Consider the following 7,795-nt stretch of genomic DNA (forward strand, 5'->3'; position numbering starts at 1 on the left):
AAAAATAAACAAGAGTCTAACGAGTATTCCTCAGGAGCTCTGGTAGCATAGTGGCTAAAAGCACTTGACTGCTAACCAGAAGGCTGGCGGTTCAAACCCACCAGCCACTCCTCAGAAGGAAGGTTGGGCAATCCTACTTCTGTAGTGATACTGCCTCGGAAACCCAAGGAGGGGTCGCTATGAGTCGGGGCCGACTCGACGGCACACAACAACAACAACAACAACAACGAGTATTCCTCAGGGTCAGGCTTTGTTGTCATGGGTAGAAATCTAGAAAATCAAGAGCAAAAAGTTTCCAGAATGGAATGAGGAAATGAAAGAAAAGGAAAATTTGATTTAAAAAAAAAAAAAAAAAAACCTGAAAAAATAAAACACCACCACAATCAGAAACAACTGGAGGAGGTGAGAGAGAAAGACAGAGAAAGAGAGAACCACCTAGAAAGTACAAGAGGGAATGAATGGGGGAGAGGGACTACAGACCATACATGCTGTAACCAAAGTATCTGAGATGTAAGTGAGGCTGAAGTGGACTCCTCCAGAAGCTGAGAAAAAAAACTTCAGGACTCAGAAAAAAATTCATAGCATTTGCCAGGACATAGAAGTAAACATGTGAATATAACAACTCTAGTTATAATAATTTTAAAGTAACTTTAAGGATAATAGTTAGCTTTTATTGAATTTTGCTGACCTGTCCATCACTGCAGCAAGCTTTTGTTGTTAGGGGCCATTGAGTTGACTCCTATTCATACTGACCCATATATAAAACAGAACAAAACACTACACTACCTTCAGAATCATTGCTACGTCTGAGCCCATAGAACATAGTAATGTCCATAAATTTTATCTCATTTAATCCTCACATAATCATAGGGATTGATGCTACCCTTACTTACATTTTACTGGCAAATAAACCAAGGAAAAGTGAAGTTAAGTAACTCCCCATGGTCACATATACATTGAACCAGAATTTGCATTTGGATTGTCAATCATCAACCTCATTTCCTTAGTCATTATCGTATAATGTAGATTTTTACCTAAAATAGAACAGTAGAGGATATATAGAGTATATGAAATGTCCTTGCTGAATATATGAATTTGAAGAACTGGAGAAGTTTAAAACATTTGAAATAACTAATATCAAACTTTCCTAAGGGCATCATTGTGACATATATTCAAATACAACTGATCTTCCCACCTCCATTATTACCACCTGATCTAAAGCACCACTGTCTTTCTCCTGGATTATTCCAATAGCTTCCTCCCTAACCCTCATATGCTCTATCTTACCTCAGCAGCCCGAGTGATTCTTTTAAAATGAAAGTCAGATTATGTCACTTTTTGTCTAAAAACTCATCCTGATATCATTCACAGTAAAAAGCTCAAGCTCTCATAATGGTTGACAATCCACATGATCTAGCCTCTTACCTGGCCTAATCACCATCTTGGCTCCCCCTTGCTCACTACCATGTAGTCCCACTAGCCCCGCAGGAGTTCCTAGGCTTTTTTACTTGTTGGTCCCTTTGCCAGGAACATTCTTCTGCCCATATCCACAATAATTTCCCCATCACTTCTTCAGGTTACTGTTCAAGTGTTATCTTGTAAATGAGATCTTTCTTGATCACTCAAGATCAAATGACATCCCCTCCCAGCACTCCTCTATTTCCTTCCTTTATTTTTCTCTAGAAGTCTTGTCATCATCTGAACTTCTAATTAGTTCTTTGTTATTTGTACCTAGTCTTTGGATATGAGCTTCATGAGGACTTTTTTTTTTTTCCTTTTCCCCATTGCTGTAAATCCAGTCCCTATAGCAATGAGCAATGCTTAACACGGGTTCATTCAGTACAGATTTGTTTAATGAATCAGAGTAGAATAAGTTTAGCTTTAGTGTTGGCATATCTGTGATAGTTTATTATGAATAATAAAAAGACTAGCTAATTACTGTGAGAGAAGAAAGCAGGACCTCTGGTGGGAAAAGTAGAGAAGAGGATTCTAAGTTAAAAAACTGAAGGACAGCAACAGATGGACCAGGTCAATAAGCAACAAAGGAGATTGTAAAATCATTTTATTCCATTATGAGAAACTGGGAATATAACTCTCCAAAACAATGTGCAACATTCTTTTGAACCTGTTCTTTCTACCATTGATGTATGGAAGCCTAGGTACACACTTTCTGAGAAACTCCTTATAGCCCATCTCATAGTGCTCAAGCTCTCATAATGGTTGACAATCCACATGATCTAGCCTCTTACCTGGACTAATCACCATCGTGACTCCCCCTTGCTCACTGTCGTGTAGTCCCACTAGCCTCCCGGGAGTTCCTAGGCTGGATATATGAATTTATATCAATTCATAATTTATCTCAATTTATAATCAATTCCAGCTCTTCAGTAGAGAGAGGTGATGAGCAACTTGAATGGCTCAGAATGAGAGGTGATCCAATAATTACATTGCCAAGCACATGGAAAAAACTGATGGCTATGGCACGGGCACTTATATAAATGAATGTCATCATTTTCAGGTGGGTGGAGGGGGCACACTATTTAAAATTGCTACCTTACTTCTGAGAATTTAGCCATGCATGCATGTCAAATCTTGAGTAAATTGCATCAGCACACACTGTCTGATGTAAGTTTTCAAGAAAGTACATTTGACAACTTGGAGGTGATTTTAAGGTCAATTATAATGAGGTTAAATATGCCTATTATTGAGGGTTGAGGTCCAATTTAAATCCATCAAAAACAACTTCCCCCCCCCCCCCAAGAATACCAGGTGTGCTTTTTATACATTTCACTTTACTAGAAGGCCCTGCTATTTTGCGTTAAATTCATTTTAGAGGTGTTGATTGTTTGCAGATGCTCAGGAAGAGACGACAGAAAAAGTTTTGGGAAGTTCTTAAGAAAGTTTTACAAAGTAGGAATAAAGAATTCAAAGTAACATAAGGACACAGAGTTTAATAAAGTCAAAATCTGGTCTAGTGTACTGTTTAAGAAAATAGATTCTGCTCACGGCAGACATGCTTTACTAAATAAGCTAAATTATTGTTTGCTTCAAAGCAGACTTCTGGGAAAAGTTTTGGTTTGAGGTTTAAGCTTTGAATACTATCTCAGGGCAATAGTTTTGAGTGACAGTATCTTAAAAGTTTATATGATAATCATAGTGGCAAGTGAGTTGATGTTAAAGGGGGTGGAATAAGTTGGAAAAAAATGGTGAGAACATTTACACAACTTGCAGAATGTAAACAGTGTTACTGAATTGTAATGTAGAATTAGCTGAAATCATGTATACTTTGCTGTGTATATTTTCACCAAAATAATAGTAATGATAATTTTTAAAAAACAGATTTTGGCTCAAACATTTGAAAGCCTGTCGTGCAATGTCATCTTGGGTAAATGATCTAATCTCTGTAATCTTCCATTTCTTCACTAAAAATTAAAAGTGACTACTAGAGCTGTTGTGAGTAGTAAATTAGATAGAATTTTTAAAGAATAGGCCTGACAAGAGTAAGCACTCTATCAATGATAATATACTTTACCTGTTTCTTCTGCTGCTGTACATTCTCCCTAGTCATGATTCAGGTCCCCTCAGCTCTATCAAATAATGGTAACTGGACCCAAACATCAAATATTTGAACTCAATCACCCAGTGAACAAGGTCTTTGCTTCCTAATTTGGTTTTTACTCCTACAAGAAGTCAGCTACCCTTAAGAATTCAATGAACTCATTTTTGGTTATGAAGATCTTTCTTCACAGTCATGTTTTACAAAGTGTGCCTTGACCATCTCAAATACTTAGGAAACTTCTATTAAAAAAGAAGAAGCAGGAGGAGGAGGAGGAGGAGGAGGGGGAGGAGGAGAAATTTCTGTGCAAAGCTGCTCCAATTGTGATTTGGGTGAAAGTTTACAGAGCAAATTCTTCTGCCATACAGCAGTTCACATACTCTTTTTCTCATGACATTGACTGTAATCTCCCACAATGAAACAGCTCCCCTCCCACTCCCCCTCCATAGCCACCTCTTCCCTGTGACCTTCCCTCCCATGCACTCCTGCCTCCCAAGCTGTCTCTGGGCACACACAGCCCTTCTATTCTCCCATGATTGATCTCTCCAAGAGTGTATCTACCCATTATAAATATTCAGCTCATAGGCCTGTCTCTTGTTTGGCTGAAAGCCACAGGAGTGTGTGGCTGAAGGGCAGACCTGAAGGGCATCTAGGGGCCATAGTCTCAAGGGTTCCACTAGGCTTTATCAGACCAGCAAACAATGTCCCTTTTTCTACATGATTCTGAGTTTTGTTCCACATTGTTCTCTCACTCTACCCAGGATTTTCTACATAGATGCCCTTCTGAGAGGTTGACGGTGGTAGCCAGGCACCATCTAGTTCTTTTGTTCTCATAGTCATATAGGCTGAAGATCACATGGTGTACCAGTCCCTTGGACTTTGCTTTTCCTCATTCTTCTTTGCTCTGGATGAGGAGAAATCCATCGTTACATTTAGATGGCCACTTACAAATTTTTAAGATCCCAGTTGCTACTCACCAAAGCAGGATGTAAAACAATGTTTTTTGTGTAGTATGTTATGCCAAGTAAGTTTGATGTCCCCTGCAACCACACTCCTGAGACCACAAGTCCAACTACTCACTCCTTCCAGGTAGCTAGCTGGCTGTGGCCAAGAAGTGACTACAAGCTTTTCCTTTGTCAGCTCCAATATATACCGGGATATTCTTACAGAGCATACATATACACTTGTAAAAATATCGTCTGCCAACCCTATACATGGTCATAGGCACACACACACACACACACACATACACACACAAGCACCACATTGTTGTTGTTGTTGTTAGGTGCCATTGAATCATCTCTTACTCATAGTGACCCTATGCACACCAGAATAGAACACTGCCTGATCCTGAACCAGCTCCACAATCCTTTCTGTACTTGATCCCTATGCGGCTGCCACTGTGTCAATTCATCTTGTTGAGGGCCTTCACCTCTTTTGTCAACCCTCCACCTTACCAAGCGTGACATCCTTCTCCAGGGAATGGTCCCTTCTGACAACATGACCAAAGTATGTAAGACAAAGTCTGGCCATTCTCATTTCTAAGGAGCGCTCCAGCTGCACTTCCTCCAGGACAGATTAATCAGTTCTCTGATGGTACTTTCAACATTCTTTGACAACACCACAACTCAAAAGTTTTGATTCTTCTTCGGTTTTCCTTCTTCATTGTCCAATTCTCACATGCATATAAGGCGATTAAAAATACCATGGTTTGTGTCAGGCATACCTTAGTCCTCATGGAGACATCTTTGCTCTTCAGCACTTGAAAGAGGTCCTTTGCAGCCAATTTGCCCAGTGCTATATGTCATCTGAGAAGCTCTGGTAGCTCAGTGCCTAAGGCACTTGACTGCTAACCAGAAGGCTGGTGGTTCAACTTCACCAGCCACTCCTCTGAAGGCAGATGGGGCAATCTACTTCTGTAGTAATACTGCCTCGGAAACCCAAGGAGGGGTCACTATGTGTAGGGGCTGACTCAACGGCACATAATAACAAGAACAACAACAATATGTCATCTGATGTCCTGACTGCTGCTTCCATTGGCGTTGATTATAGAACCAAGCAATGTGAAATCTTTGACAACTTCAATCTTTTCTCCATTTATTGTGACACTGCTTATCAGTCCAGTTGTGAGGATTTTTGTTTTCTTCATATTGAGATGTAATCCATACTGTAGACTGTATTCTTCAATCTTAATCAATAAGTGCTTCAAGTCATCCTCACTTTCAGCAAGCAAAGTTGTGTCATCAGCATATAGCAGATTGTTAATGACTCTTCCTCTAAACCTGATGCCACGTTCTTCTTCATATAGTAGTACAGCTTCTCAGATTATTTTCTCAGCAAAAAGATCGAATAACTATGGTGAACAGACACAACCCTGACACAATCCCTTCTTGATTTTAAACCATGCAGTATTCCCTTATTCAGTTTGAATGATAGCCTCCTGGTCTATGGACAGGTTCCTCATGAGTACCATCAAGTGTTCTATATTTCCCATTCATCTCAATATTATCCACAATTTGTTATGATACACACATTGGGAGCTCTGGTAACGTAGTACCTAAGGCACTTGACTGCTAACCAGAAGGCTGGTGGTTCAAATCCACCAGCCACTCCTCAGGAAGAAAGGTTGAGCAATCTACTTCTGTAGTGATACTGCCTCAGAAATCTAAGGAGGGGTCGCTATGAGTCGGGTCCAACCCGACAGCATATAACAACAACAACACACGTTCAAATGTTTTGGCCTAGTCAATAAATACAAGTAAACATCTTTCTGGTATTCTTCACATTGAGCCAAGACCCATCTGACAACAGCAATGATATACCCCTTTCCAGGTCCTCTTCTGAATCCAGCTTGCACCTCTGGAAGTTCTCTGTCAATGTACTGCTGCAATTGTTTCTGAAATATCTTCAGTAAGATTTTACTTGCCTGTGATATCAATGATATTGTTCGATGATTTCCACATTCTGTAGGATCATCTTTCTTTGGAATGGGTACAAATATGGATCTCTTCCAGTCAGTTAGCAAGGTGGCTATCTTCCAAATTTCTTGGCATAGATGAGTGAGTGCCTCCAGTGCAGCATCCGTTTGTTGAAACCTCTCAGTGGGTATTCTGTCAATTCCTGGAGCCTTGTTCTTCACCAATTTCTTCAGGGCACCTTTGTCTTCTTCCTTCAATACCATTGGTTCTTGATCATATGCCACCACCTGAAATGGATGAAGATCAACCTGTTCTTTTGGGTACAGTGATTGTGTATTCCGTCTGTCTTCTTTTGATGCTTCCTGTATCATTCAATATTTTGCCCATAGAAGTTTTCAATATTGCAACTTGAAGCTTAATCTTTTTCCTCCATTCTTTCAGCTTGAGAAATGCCAAGCATGTTCTTTCCTTTTGATTTTCTAACTCCAGGTCTTTACACATGTCATTATAGTAATTGACTTTTTCTGCTTGAGCTGCTTTTTGAAATCTTCTATTCAGCTCTTCTATCTCATCATTTCTTTCATTTGCTTTAGCTACTCTTCATTTAAGGGCATGTTTCAGAGTTTCTTCTGACATCCATTTTGGACTTTTCTTTCTTTCCCATATTTTTAATGACCTCTTGCTTTCTCATGGATGATGTTCTTGATGTCATCCTACAATTCCTCTGGTTTTTGGTCATTGGTATTCAATATATCAAATCTATTCTTTAGATGGTCTCTAAATTAAGGGGGGATATATTCAAGGTCATATGTTGGCTTTCATGGATATGTTTTAATTGTCTTCAACTTCAAGTTGAACTTGCATATGAGCAATTGATGGTCTGTTCCACAGTAAGCTCCTGGTCTTGTTTTGGTTGAAGATATTGAGCTTTCCCATCACCTCTTGCCACAGATGTAGTCAATCTGATTCCTGTGTACTCCATCTGGTGAACTCCACATGTGTTACTGAAAAAGGTATTTCCAATGAATAACTCATTGGTCTTGCAAAATTCTATCATACAATCTCCAGGATTATTTAAATCACTAAGGCCAAATTTTCCAACCACCACTGATCCTTCTTCATTTCCAAATTTGCATTCCAGTAACCAATGATAATTAATACATCTTGATTACTTGTTCAGTCAATTTCAGACTGCAGAAGTTGATAAAAATCTTAAATTTTCTCATCTTTTTCTTTGGTGGTTGGTGCATAAATTTGTATAATAGTAGCATTAATTGGTCTTCCTTGTAGGCATATGGATGTTATCATATCACTGACAACA

Source organism: Orycteropus afer, unplaced genomic scaffold, assembly GCF_000298275.1.
Source record: "Orycteropus afer afer isolate SDZICR_OR568_19922 unplaced genomic scaffold, OryAfe1.0 scaffold00058, whole genome shotgun sequence".
Taxonomy (NCBI): Eukaryota; Metazoa; Chordata; class Mammalia; order Tubulidentata; family Orycteropodidae; genus Orycteropus; species Orycteropus afer.